The sequence below is a fragment of the Zonotrichia albicollis genome, chromosome 4, assembly GCF_047830755.1.
Source record: "Zonotrichia albicollis isolate bZonAlb1 chromosome 4, bZonAlb1.hap1, whole genome shotgun sequence".
In the NCBI taxonomy this organism is placed as follows: domain Eukaryota; kingdom Metazoa; phylum Chordata; class Aves; order Passeriformes; family Passerellidae; genus Zonotrichia; species Zonotrichia albicollis.
The window spans coordinates 72,613,807-72,628,115 of NC_133822.1; the positions used below are offsets into that span (position 1 = coordinate 72,613,807).

Genomic DNA, 14,309 nt, shown 5'->3' on the forward strand with positions numbered 1-14,309 from the left:
TGCAAACCTCTATGCCCAGGGACTTTGCTCCTCTCACTGTGATGCTTTCATGGGATCCACAGCAGTGGGAGAAGCCCAGGTTCAGTCTCCACAGCACCTGCGGGGCAGTGAGAGCCCAGATTAGGATGTGCAGGAGCTCAGGGGTGGCATTTGCTCTCTGGTGTTTTGTCAGGGCACACATTTGCAGAAGAACAGGGAAATCTCCCGCCCTGGGCTCACACGATGAATCAAGGCTGCCTATTGAACTTTCACTGAATATTAACTTGTACTGTGCTTGGCAAACACACTTAGCAAAAGGTGATCATGGCAGCCCCAGCTATTGATTGTGAGGTGGGTCTGCTGCAGTTCCCAGTGCCAGTTCTGCCTGAGGGCTGTGCCAGCTGGGTGCCCTGATCGCTTTGCAGCGTCATGGTGATGAGGACTTGTGGATTGTTCTTTGTCTGATGTCAGCTGGTTCCATTTGCCATTTGAGATAAAGCCATCTTTTCCTGCTCTGGTGGTAATTGTTAGCAACTTGCTATTGAATCTGGTTTATGTTGTGCTTTTTTTTCTTTTTTTGTTTTGTTTGAACTGTTCTACAATGCTGATTAGATTAAAGGTCAAGTTTGGCATTCTCTATCCATAAACTCTAGAGTAAGCCTTTCTGATATCAAGGGGATTGTTTGGGTGTAGCTAGTGGGAGAATTGGCTCCTGTACTCTTGCTCAAGAGAAGTCAAAAGGTTGAAGTCCAGCTAAAGATTCATGTTATCACCAGAAATGCAAATAAAGGAGTCACGAGGCTGGATGAAGGATGACGGGTCAGCATCTTGGGCACTCCCAGATGATGGCATGTGGAAATCCCTAAGGGAACCTTCAGGCATTGGATCTAGGGCTCTCAGAAACTCCTTAATTCAGGGCACTTTCTGCAGTGAATGAGACCACAGCAGAGTAAAATTTTATTGAGATATTTCTTGTCCTTCAGGCTGGAGAGGGCAGGTGAGACATCCTCTGTTTGTACCCAAATTTGCCATGCAAATTGTGCACTCTTTTCCCCTGAAGTCATTCCTTTGACTGCAGTCCACTAATTTACATTTTAGCATCACTGAGCATCCAATGTCCCATTTCATGGCATTGCTTTGTTGAAGAGTATTAACTCTGCAATATCAGAGATGCAATTAATTAATTAATTCGACCTTACCTACATAATGCAATAACAGTAGGCATCACATATTCCCTGACTATTCTTCTCCTCAAAGACTGCATTTTTTGAAGTTTGCAGAGGTTTACTTTTGAATTACAGGGCACTTCAGGGTTCTAATTTGCATTTCTCTGCTTTGCTCTGATCAGGACTTCGAGGAGCAGGGAAGCAACCTTTGAGAGCTGGTTCACTTGCACAGCTGGCAATAAAAGGCTGTGTGTCAGAAAGCATTATGGACCTGATAAGAGCCTGTGACTTGAGCTGTATGAAAAAAGTGAAATGAACTCACGCTCCTGCTGATCATGATGTGCAAGGTCAGGACAAACTACTGAAATATTGGATTGCAAATACGCTCTTGGCAGTAAAATTCTCGACTCAGTACAGCTTGGTCATTACAGGGAAGCACAGAGCTGCGCAGTAAAACCAGCACCGTGCTTGAAATTAGCTCCTAAGAAAGGGTTATAAATCTGAAGGAAGTTTAAAAGTGATTTTTTTCCTAATATTTTTCCTTAGTGTTCTGTAGCTCTCATTCCTGTGCCTTTTTAATTGTGCACTTCACCTCAGGAACAGTCACAGCTGAGGAAGGGAGTCCAGCTGAAGCCCAAAAGATCAATGAAAGGGATGGAGAGGCAATTCCCTTTTCTTTCGTGTGTGTGTGTTGATGTCTTTTTTCCATACAAGTGATGAATGTGGAAGCAATAAAGAGAGAGGAGATAAAATCTGGGGTTTGAGAGAAAGAGCTACTTCCTATAAGGACATTAAACCCATGAATGTGCTGTCAGTGAAACTGCTGGAAGCAAAGAATGGAGTAGAAGTAAGTTGGGGATTTTTTTGGTGAAGCTGCAGGATGATAAAAGCAGGACAGTGGACTTAAAATTGGAAAAAGAAAATAAAAGCAAGCCAGGGGTTAGGTTATATCCTGCCCATAAATTTCATGTGTTCTTATAGCCATTTTTAAATCCTTTTAATTCCAGTAAAACAATGGTCCAAAGGACTGAAGACTTTTCCACATAAGTGGAAACTTCACTGAAGTTAGGAGAGCTTTGGTATGAATTCTTCCTGAATGACTAATCATATTTGATCATTTCATTAGACTCCAAGAGGAAGCAAAAATGGTGAGTCTGTTTGTTCTCTCATCTACAAAAGATGGTGGCCTTATCGTGTTTCAGTGGACAGCCTAAAACTGATTTATGCTCTCAGTTATCTGAATGAAAGGCACTGGCATTGCTGCTGTTCCTCTAGTTCCTGGATGCTTGCTGCTTTCCTACTGGCTGCCAAAAATGGAAAACTTGATTAGCAGTGACTGTGCAGATAGCTGTAGAAATTACAATTTAAAAGAAGGGAGTGACAGGTCTAGCCAGGCTTGGGACACAGAGCAGCAGAGCTCCCTTGATTTAGGACTCAAATGGCCCAGGAATTTGTTCTTTCTTTACCCCACAATGCTATGTGTCAAAAGAATATTTTAAAAGGAAATAAAGCAGAGAAAAACGAAATAAATTTAATTCCCAACCCTCTTTGGGCACAGCTGCAGCAGTCCTTGTGCACTAATGTTAATTAGCTGGAGGCACTTCACCTCTCCCATTTGCTCTTAAAGAATGAGAATTTGAGTTGGCTTTGCTGAGAGATGGACTCTCAGCTCCAGGAAGGAGGCCTGGTGTTCTCCCAGCCCAAAGGTTAAGGCTCTAATCCATCCCCTGGAGCTAAAAAGGTGGCGCTAAACCTTTCCCACTCCTTACAGAATATAATTGTTAGGATATTTTGAAATGAGTAAAGGTTACGGTTAAAGGCTTTCATTCACACATCTTCCCTATTGGCTTAGCTGCTGCCATTGTTCTGATTTTGAGATCACAAAGATTCTGTAAAATCATCTTATTTGTCATGACACTACTGCTATTCACAGCTTGGGGAAACACCATCCTCTTCCTCCTTGTCCTCTTTGGCATGGTTATAGCAGTTACTGAACTTGAACTCTGTCAATCCTTCATCAAAATCCATCCAGGGTGCTAAAAGTGCCTCAGCTACCAGCAAATGGCAAACATTACATGAATATATCTATATCTATATCTATATATATATAAAATATATATATAATATATATATATTCATGCAATATAGTATTTATATATATGTATATATGTGTATATATATATATATAATATTACATATATTTATATTCCATTGCACGAATATGTGTGCACACAAATGTTCCCCTTGGCTTCCCTATGTCTGTTACTTTGACTGAAAACCAGATTTATGAGGTCAATTGAAAGAAATTACAGAAGAAATTGCTTTCTTCTCATATCATCACTCTGGTTTTCTGAGTTCTGAGCACCTCTGGAATAGAGCCTTATGTAAGAGCTTTTCTTCCTTGCTCATCTGTTGGGGTTTTCTGTCTGTTATATCACAGCAGAAAAAATACAAAGAAAGTTCTTGATTTGCTTAACTGAATCAAAATCAAGTGTGGTTTGGCCATGTTCATTCTAGGTCTCCATTATCATGATGTGCCTGGCCTTTTTATTTAGCTGAATTGCTCTGTGGTTTGAGTGGTGAGAAAGAGCCCTGATGTGTTTGTACCATCCAGCTTTTCAACACCATCCTCTACAATTCTCATAAGAGCACACTCGGAAAGAAAAATCCCTTGTTGCCATGTGCACAGATTTTAGGCAATTTTTTCCAAGAGCAGGCACCTTAACAGAGCAGGAGCTGAAGTTTTTTGTCTTCTTGAAGAACTAATTGCAGCTTCAAAGTATAGTTTTATCAAATATTTAATGTAACCCTACAGTTGTTTATACAAGAAGCTAGAACTATGTATTTTAAGTCAAAATTGTGCTAAGCTGAGCCAAAATATGTCCACAACTTGCAGCTCTAAACCTTCTTGTCTCAAGGCTATCTTCAAGCAGAATACATAAAGTTCAATCCTATAATTTTTACTGATTATGTAGCTCATGGATTTTCCAGCCTGATCATTACTGAATTCAATGTGCCCACCAAGCTCCTATGGCTCATTTCTTACACAGGTACCATTGGCAGATTTTTAATTAGCTGGACTGAGCCATTAAGGACATGTTCTATGCTGTGGAGCAAAGCTTGTGAGCTGGCCCTGTGAGTCAGGCAGTCATTGGTGTGTGTGGGATTCCAAACCCATCTTTGAGCCCAAACCCCTGTGCCTGGGAAGGAAAGTGAAATCCACAGTAAGGCTGCAAAGGAGCATCCAAGCTCCTGAGTCCTGACCTGCTCATTGGCAAGGCAGCAGCAGGAGATAAAAATCCCCTGGCAGATCAATTTATAGCGCAGCTGTCCCCACATTCCCCAGCTTTGTGCATCAAACCCAAAATCACACTCTGGCAAAAGACTCGCTCCTAATGAGCCAAAACTTTGTTGCACTTCTTCCACGCACCCATTCTGCCTTTTGATGGATTTGTTAGAAGATGGAGTGTAATTCTAAACACAAAAAGACAGTTAAAGTTTTGGAAAATAGGTTGGGTTCTACTCAACAATTCTGACAAATCAAAATCAGACCTTAATTTCTCTTGGATTTTAGTAGGGGGCTTTGCTAGTTAGGGAATACACTGACGCAGAAACAGCCATGAGTCTCTGTATAAAATTGCCTTTTAGGCATAATTCACCACTGGTATTTTAAAGATGTGTTTTAAACACTCTGAGGTTTAGTCAAAGTAATGGAAAACATGAATATATGTGTCCTTATTGGTCCAAGAACAAGAAATTTCAACCTAAGACAGCACAGATAACATGATATGTTTTATTGAAACAAGAATATTAATCTAATCTTTATATAGTAATACATCCAGAAGCAGAACTTCTGGGCCTCTGAGCTGGAACTTTATAAAATATTCTTGCTCCAATAAGAAGTATCACATTATCTACCTTGTCTATTTAAATGCATGTTTTAGATGATGGATTAGTGGCTATTTTGGGTGCATTTTTACTCTGTTATTATCTTGAGTCTCACTTAACTTAGGCAACTGTTTTCAAAGCTATAAACCTGCACCCTGCATGTTTGAGTTACATGCCAAACTCAAATATGATCTCTTTTTTGCTCTATGCTTCAGTCACGCTTTGAAGTAGTTTACACAGTCCCAGAGTGTTGTATTGATGTAAGCTTGATTTGGTTTTATTATATTTTATTTCATTTTTGTCAGCAAGAGAAAATAATTTCAAGAAAAGAGGACAGCTTTTAGTGAATTTTATGCAGAAAGACCAGGGAAAAATAACTCAGAGCTCCCATAAAATGATTATTTCTGGGAATGTGATATCTGTGGAGACACCACAATCATTTTGGTGAAGAGGAAAGATTGTGTTAGCAATCACTGCCTCTCTCAAATGCTGCATGATTGATAATATTTGTGGATCCTTTGATTGCAGTCTTCTGATTGTTTGATCAAATCTTTTGATTTTTGAGACTAGGAGTAATGTGGCAGAAGGGAATCCTTGGCTGGCCCCTGGATCCTTTTACATGGTGTGTTCCCAGGGATCATTGAAGGGCTCTTAGAAGTTTAAATGCAGTTCCTGACCTTTTGTCCCCACTGAAGTAAGAGTGTTGCCTACTGCATAGAAATGTATTAAAACCATCAGATTTCTCCCTGAGAATCTAGCTGAGAAATGCTAGATGTGCAGGTCAGCACTTAATTTTGCCATTTGATAGGGGAATGAAAAGTTAAATGGAGAACTTTTCCACCTGCACCAGTTTGGGCTCAGAGGGAGTTTGAAGAAAGGATGCAAACCCATCCCTGTTGCACTAACGAGGAAATTCTGAGCAGAACCACCTCTGTAGCTTTTCCCAAGGTCCCACCAGGGGAGGATTTGGGAACTGCCTCCCTCAGAGCTGGGGCTGTCCCAGAGATTTGCAGGGCAGAGCATCTCCCCTGCCAAGCCTGACCACTTGTGGGCTGTGGCAGCTGGCTCTGGGCCTGCTGGGAAAGTGAAGTTTGCAATGAGATTTCATCACTTCATGGCCACAAAAGGCATAAAAACCCTGCTGGGGGAATGGCAGAAGGCTGCAGGATTTCACTGGGGCCTTTATAAGGTGCTTTGTTTTGTTTTTTCATCAGATGTTTTTGGGGTGCTTCAGAAATCTGACATCTCCTCTGGAAAATACTGACAGGGTTTAAGAGTGGGTTTCCTGATAAAGACATTAAAAATTGCAATGTCTGAGTACATACTGTGTTGACTAGGTTACTAGTCAGCATATGGCTATATAGTCAACATAGGCTACTATGTGTGGTTGGACAAAGTCAATATGCAGATAGATTTCCTCCCTTTCTCCACTTTTTCCCAAATTTCAGTTAAAATAGCAGCCCACCCTCTGGAAGCGCAACTTCTCCAAGAGCCTTGTATGTCTGGAGACCTCAGCACATGCTTTTTGATAATGGATTCCTGAAGTATTTTTTTTTTTTTTTTAATGTTTAAAAGGTTTTAAAAATGCTTGAATAGCAAGAGATGTGTACATGTATAACAGTATTTTCTGGTAAATTCTGAAGAAGAAATTAATCTTTGATACATTCAGAAGGTGCGTTGACTTTGTGATATATCACAGAGTAAGCTCTGTAGGTTATCTGCACATATCCTGTGCAGGAGCCACTGCTAGGAAACAAAGAACAACTGAAACTGTCAGGAGTACAGGAAGCCAGGGGCAAGGATGAAACCACAGGAAAAAAATTAGGAACAATCCTAAAAAACTAGGAACAATCCCCATAGATGTGTTAAATGCTGTGTAAGAGCTTGAGGTGGGGCTAGGAAAAACCCAAAATGAATCAGATGAAGGGATGTCAGTGATCAGCTACAGCATCCCATGTTCAAATGCTCCTGGTGGAGGAATGGGATCTTAGCAGCTGAGCAAGGAGCCAAGGCTGGGAGGTGTAAGGAAAAACAGCATCTGCCACAGAATTGCTGCTTTTGTGGTTTCCATCCATGCTGCTCACTTTGGGCTTTAGATGAGGAACCTTTTGGGGCCATCTGTGGGATGGAAGCAGACCCTGCTGCAGCTGGACTTTTGTTTGGCAGCTTGAGTGTCACATCCTCTGTGGCACTGGGGAAGGGAGTCTGTAAAATAAGCCACTTCCACCTACATTTATCCTGGCTCCTTTCAGTTATCCATTCCTAGATAAATTCTCCCAAACCTGGTGCCAAAACTGTAAGGTGCTGGTCAATTTTTGTAAGGCTGCCTGAATGACTCACCTCATTTCTCAGACTGCTGATAAAACAGGGGGGAAATTAAAAAAAAATCTAGTAGGATCAAAAGCTTTTGGCAAGCTGAACTGTCCTTTTGTAGGCACAATAACTTCTGGCTGAGGTGGGTCTGCGAAACATGAGGCTGAACTCATGCTGAGGTGTCTTGGGTTGGATTAGAGGGATTCAGGTTGAAGAACAAAGTCCTGTCTGCAGAAATGAACGAAAAACCTGGCCTCAGGCTCCCCATTCCTGACTGCTTCAGATAGAGGTGAGAAAAGACAAGAAATTTTCTTTCACACCACAACCAGGAAAGAGAAGATTGGCTCTTTCATTCAAATCATTTTAATTCAGCAGGTTGCCTTTAAAATAATTTCAGGAAAAGCACTCTCTGGGCAAAAATTTTGTCTTAATTTTGCACACATGTCCTATCAGATTCAACAGAAAGGTTTTGCCTGCTCAGAAGGTGCAGCTCAGACATGATCTGCAGCTCAGCAAGAGCTGAATGCTCTCCTGGGCAGGAGGGGAAGAAGAACCCAAGGGAGGACCATGAGGTGAGGTGGTGTGAAGGAGGAAAGTGGATGTGCTCAACTGGAAGGAATGGCAAAAGGCCTGTCTGGCCCAGCTGGAGGGTCATTTAGGGCCATTTTTCAGGGCCTTTTGAAAGAACAGACCATGGCTGAGAGACGTTAAAATCTATTTGGAGGGTGTGTTTAAAAACAAGGTTGTTTTTGGAACCAAAGCTGAACTTTAGGAATCTAGAATTAAAGAAACAGAGGTGGAGTGCAGGGAGAAGTTGGAGAAATGTTCATCCCTTTTCCCGTGGCCAGGCTGATTTTGTCAACACCTTGTTTTCAACACAACTACTAGTAATTTGAGTCATTTATACCGTTTGCTCTTGATATGTGCATACTTTGGAAGAGAAAAGCATTTCTGGTGGTTCAACTATTTGATCCTATGTAGGGCCTGATTAATTTTTTTTTTCTGTGTTAATTACAAATCTCCCCTTAAAATTTAAGTACAAAACCCAATAGAGATCATAGTAAGCATTGCACTCTGTCATCTGCTCTTATAGCACCAAAACCCCCAGTGAAACAGAGGCAGTAAAGAAATGGAACAGCATAATAATTTTGATCTGTGCTCCTTGTTTTTATGACTGACCAGCAGGACCACAAGAAAATCCTTTAACTTTTCTTTCTGCAGTGACAAGACAATTTTAATACTTCTACTGAATTTCATTTGGATTAATAAGTTTCTATAAAGTGCTTTGATCAGTGTGTTTTAACACAAGGCATGACTGAAGCAAGGCCTGCTTTTGATTCTGTATTTTCTGGTGCTCAGATGAATGCTGATAGAACAAAAAAAGAAGAGGGATACAAGAGAAACCTGGAAAAATGTTTTGCACATTCTCTGTATGCTTTCTCTTCCTTATTTTTCCCCAAGGAAGTAAAAGTGTACTGGCAAAAAGTAGGATATTTAGCCAGTTTTTTACAGAGGAGAAAAGCAAAATTGCTGACTGAAAAGTAGGACAATTCTACCAAAAGTAGGGCAGCTTACTGCACGTTAAGTACCTTTGGATTATGTGCATTGTATCACGCCTGCTTTGCACACACAATTAGTTCAAAGTGGGGCTCCCCACATGAGTTCACAGAGGAAGATTTATCTCAGCAGATAAAGCTGCAGCAGCACACATCAAACGGGGTCACAACACACCCGCCAAGAAAATAATCTGGAGAGCAGCTACAACTGCCTGACCTCATGTGGAAAGGGAAAATGTCACTGGTGCTTAGGCTCGAGATCAAATCAGATGGGAAAAGTGATGCTGGAGCAGGTCACAGAGACTAAAATTCTAAAATTTGTGCTTGGAATGACTGCACAACCTGTGAAGTTTTAGTGCCTTTAAGGATGAGATGTTTTCAATGTCGACAAAGGGTGCAAAAGTCAACACAATGGAGAGTTTTTTTAATGGATTTTTTTCATAAAGTGTTAATGGATAAATGACTTGTGGGGGTTCAGGTGGCTCTTGGTGGGCAGTCCTTCCAGGCACCCTTGTCCAGAGCAATGGACCTGCAGTAAATCACGCGTGGGCTGATGTTTTACATTCCATAAGGCAGGGCGTGGCAGCCCTTGGGTTGTGTCCTCTCAAAGTACAGGTCCAGGTACAACACTCCTGGCTAGACCTAGGAAGGAGCCCTGCTCCAGAGAACAACCTGGAGCTTTGAGTTTGGCTTCTCACGGTGCACATGGAGGGTTACCAGGGCACCCTGAGGCTTGAAGCAGAAGTAGAAACCCAGCATGATCTGAAGACTCATTTCCTGACACAACTCCTCACACATTTTATCCTGTTCCACTTGAAAATTGGCTTACACAGAAATATCTGTGATTTCATTCATCTGAAACACGATCTGACAGTGCAAAAAGTATGTGGGAGGGTGGAGGTGAGGGCATATTAGGATGCAGAAATGTAGTAAAACTGCAGTGCACTACTCCTTTCTTTCAAAATAAATAGGTATATTTGCAAGCAGGGCCTGCTTGGCCTGTCTGTCTGAACCAGTGACCTTCCAGTTTTATTTGTGTACAGTCAAAATGATGCTTCTATTAGCAAGAAGGAGGGGCCAGTGCTCTTGTACAAGGTTATCTACAGATATAATTTGAAAGGTGAAATTTCCCTCCATCTGTGTCAGAAAGAAATGCCAGCACCCAAGGCACAGAAAGCATTTTTTCCCTTTTTTCCCATAATTCCTTCTGCAAGTGAAAAATTATCACTATGCTATTTTTTTAAATTATGTTGTTCTAACCCTTATCCTGTTACTTTAGAGTTGATTTCTATTCACAGTACCTCACTTGTGCTGTAAGTAACTTCCACTTCTTGTGATTTTGCAAACATGAATGCATTCATTATGTCTTGATTAGGTGCTGGAAGGTCCAGCCACAACTATTTAGTAAGGCAGAATAAACAATTCCATTTCTGTATCTGTGCAACTTCATCAGTGCTAAGTACTTTTACAAATGCATTGAAATCATCTCTGATTTGAGTCAAGGTTACATAAATTAAAGCTTATTTAAGAATAAGAACTGTTCTTTCTGGCCGGCCCAAACCTCCCAATCCACAATGATACAAACTGTCATACATAGAATATTTCTTCTGCTGAGCATGATATAAATTATTGCTGATCATATTCCACTCTGCGTGATTCTTGCCCAACTAAACTTACTGCAGTGAGCAGAGATTCAGTTTTAAGGGAAGTTAATGCTGTGAGGAAATTAAAGAACCACGGACCACAGCCCTGATGAAGATTTGGGCTACAGTTATTAAAAACCATAATTTCAGCAATCCCAATATCTGTTCAGACCCTTTTAACCAGGCAGCTAAGCCATGTTTTCACTGAATGTGCTGACCATGGCTGGAGCTGTCTCCCCTAACTGAGGAGGCACTGAGGCACTGAAGGGGCACAATAATTTCTTTGTAAGCTCTGGGAATCTTTTTATTTCAGAGGTGCTCCCCACACTTTCATGAGTGTCCATTAACCTTGTACTTCTCTCCATCCATGTTTTTGGTCTTAAAGGGATTCATTTCCTCAGCTCATGGGAGAGGTTTGTATATTTACATATTTGGAGGTGTCCAAGGGCAGGCTGGATGGGGTTCTGGGCAACCTGGTCTGGTGGAAGGTGGCCCTGGCCATGGCAGGGGACTGGAACTCGATGAATCCTTTCAACCCATTATGGGTTTCGATCCTATTGATAGGATTATGATCCTATTGGTTATAGTTCTTATTGATCCTATTGGTTATGGTCGATTTTGGATCTTATTTCTAAGAATAAAAACCACTGTCAAACATGAAAATTTCAAACAGGTGCAAGGATGCTTTGCTTTTTCTCAGGATAAGGCAGAGGTTGGTGATACAGTGAGGAAAGCTCATTATACAGAATAAAAGTGGGATCTGTTGACAGGAACTGCAGTTTGAGTGCTATCAAACATACCTTTATTCCCTTTTCCTCCCAGTCTCTTTGCTTTCACATGACTGCTGTTCAGAATTTCACTTTCAAATAAATATTTGGCACTCGCATCCAAAAAGACAAACAAATACGCAGAGAAAAATTTGCCTGAGTAAGCGAGCACTCCTATTCAAAATTCTGTGGCTAGATGAACGGATAAGTGACAACAGTGATGAATAAATAGTGCCTGGGCCTGCCAAAACCCAGCATTAGAAAGTATAAACAAAGCAGCACAGAAAACAGATGGATTCATTTTAAGTTTTATCCTTTTTCAGTCAAGAGATGCTAATGAGGCCACTTCTACTTTGCACCGTGACCCTGGCAGGGCGTGTGCCAGCACCAGTGAGGGGATAGACTGGAGCAGCTGCCTTCCCCAGGGCCAAGCCATTATTGCCCAAACTACAGAAAAACCCAGATCTTCCTGCTGAATGATGGCTGAAGAGAGCAAGCACCATCCCACACACATCGCTCCAGGTATTTGTGAGTATCTGTGCTGGATTCATCACAGGCAGCAGAAAAGGGGGGATTTCCTTGCTGGGGCTCAGGGGGAGAGGAGGTGAGGTTGGTGCTGAGATGAACTGAAATCTAGTGAGGTTTTTACAGGCATGGGCTGTGAAACCTCATGAGCTGCTCCATCAAATCAGCCTGGTTTGCTCTGAGGGTGGCCAGGGCTCGGTGGGTATCGGAGGCAGGTGCAGCCTGCTGGGCAATTGGCACCAGAGCCATATGGCAACTCCTTCCTGAGGAAATCAGCCTTTGCTCTGCTCCTCCTGCAGCCCGAGAAACAAAGCCTGCTGTGAAAAATGGAACTTTCAGGGGTTTCAGTTTCAAATTGGTTAAAGCAAATTTTGAATGTAACGAAGTTATGCTTGAAATAAAACTCCGAATTTGAAAATTCTGTCTCTTTGGCAAGCTCTGGTGCACATATCCAAAATATAATATGTCTGGACAAAAAGCCAAGAAAAAGCATGTCTTTGTCTGCACATGTGGATTTGGATACTGTTCCTAGTAGGAAATTATAAGAGAAATAACATCTCCCAATGACAATTGACTATTCTTAAAGTTCTCAGGGGAAATTTCTAGCAGCAAGTCTCAATTTTTCTGTGGTTTCATCCCCCCCAGAGCCTGCTGCTCTTCTGCAGATTCTCCTCCCTGTGCTGCACCTCCCTTTCTCTATCGCCTTCTTCCTTGTGCCTTTGACATTGTTGACATTATCCTTTTAGAAGAGTTGTTCCCCTGTTTTGCCCCAGAGCTCTCTCCTTGCATCATTGGCAGCTCAAACATATTTATTTATATTAAAAAAAAAACAAACATTACACAGAACTGATGTATCCAACCTGTGCTGCTAACAGATGAATTGGCTTTTCCTAAAACTACCTAAAGTCACTTTTCACACATATTTTCCTTCCAGGCATTGTGAAAAGTACTTCTGGTCTTTGGTCCTGTTCTGGGGAGCTCACATGTGACCCAGGTGTAATTACAGCCCTCTCAGCCAGCACTGGTGGGATCTGTGCTGGGACACCTGCGAGCTGGAACGTGTCTCACAGGTTGGAAAAAGTGCTTTACAGCTACATGAAAGGTAAAGTAGAGCTGTAAGATTACTTTAAAGGGAAGCCAGGAAAAACCATGGCTGTGACTTCTCAGCAAGCAGGGAATTTAATTAATAAAACACATTTGTTTGAAAACATAAAATGCAATGCTCCCTGCTTTCTCATTCATTTTTCAGGTCATATAACTCACCTTTGGTACACTCAGTTATCCAACAAGGGTTTTCATAAAGTAAGGTATTCATGTGTATACACACACTTTGAGGTATAATTTCCCTGCAGAAACTTTCTATTCCTGCACGAAGCTAAATGAAGAATTGACCCTATTTCTGACTGCACAAGAGCAGGAGGCCTAATGGCTCTGCTGTGCTTGGATATATTTGCTGAAAGGAGTTTAATAACATAATAATGTTGCTGCCTTCCGCTGTCATTTCTTAGGATATCTGTCATCTGGTTGATTGGAAAAAATTCCCAAAAGACTTCTGGCATTCTAGTCCATTTCCTAATCCAATCGTTTCATTACTTATGCAATTTTCCTTGTCCTGTGGGGGAAGGACATGTATATTATTGTTCATTCCATGCAGATTTGGAAATGAAAATCACATCATAGTCCCATTTCCCATCCTCCCCTGACCTTGGTTCCCTTTTATCTGGAAACTTGGAGGATGCCATCATGCTTGTGCTCTCTTACCAAGGAAATCTTGTTGTCAGTATGGAGGGGTTTGATAGTTGGCTTGCAAGTAAAGCTGAGTTAATAGAAGAAATAACAATGATTTTTCAGTGAATTCATAGCAAGGAAGAAAAGGCAGTTAGCATGGAAACAGAAAAGAGATAGGAATTTTTTTTTTTTTAAGTTAGACTATGTGCATAAGTAGATATACTATACTTATACATACTTTATTAAATTTTTGTGTATGTACTTTATTAAGTTTTTGTAAAACTTTTGTCAATTATATTGACATTAGTTATTTTGTACTAATGAATATAATAAGTTATTGTGATGTAGTTAATGACTTAAGATCACCCTTTGTTAAGAGAGTATAAACTGGGGAACACACAGAATAAAAACTTTTTTCTTCTTAGACCCTGATCACATGTCTGTCTCATCCAACCTAACAGTGACATATCAAATAAATCAATTTTTTTTTATGAACAGTCGAGGCTTTAGGATATTGCAGAAGAGCCATGCACCATGTTCACCACCCCAGCTGCTGAGTTTCCCTGATTGCTGTTATAATTTTGTTGCACTAATCAGCCACAAGATGATAACAGTCATGTAAGGCAAGCAATTACTAGCTTTCCTGGGATAGTCCAACCACAGGGACTATTCCTAATTTAAAGGAGCTGTAACTGCCAGTGCACATGTATGTATTTTTCTTAAACATTTCTAACTATAGTTATG

General features: G+C 41.1%; 1 long non-coding RNA gene across 1 annotated transcript in view; it reads left to right on the forward strand.

The window, feature by feature from the left end:
- LOC113458583 (uncharacterized) overlaps window positions 1-14,309 on the forward strand; it is a 46,818-nt gene that overhangs the window by 15,184 nt on the left and 17,325 nt on the right. Inside the window, exons 2-3 of the long non-coding RNA XR_012580149.1 lie at window positions 11,636-11,840; window positions 12,772-12,939. This is a non-coding gene — a long non-coding RNA (uncharacterized LOC113458583). The remainder of the gene's footprint in view (window positions 1-11,635; window positions 11,841-12,771; window positions 12,940-14,309) is intronic.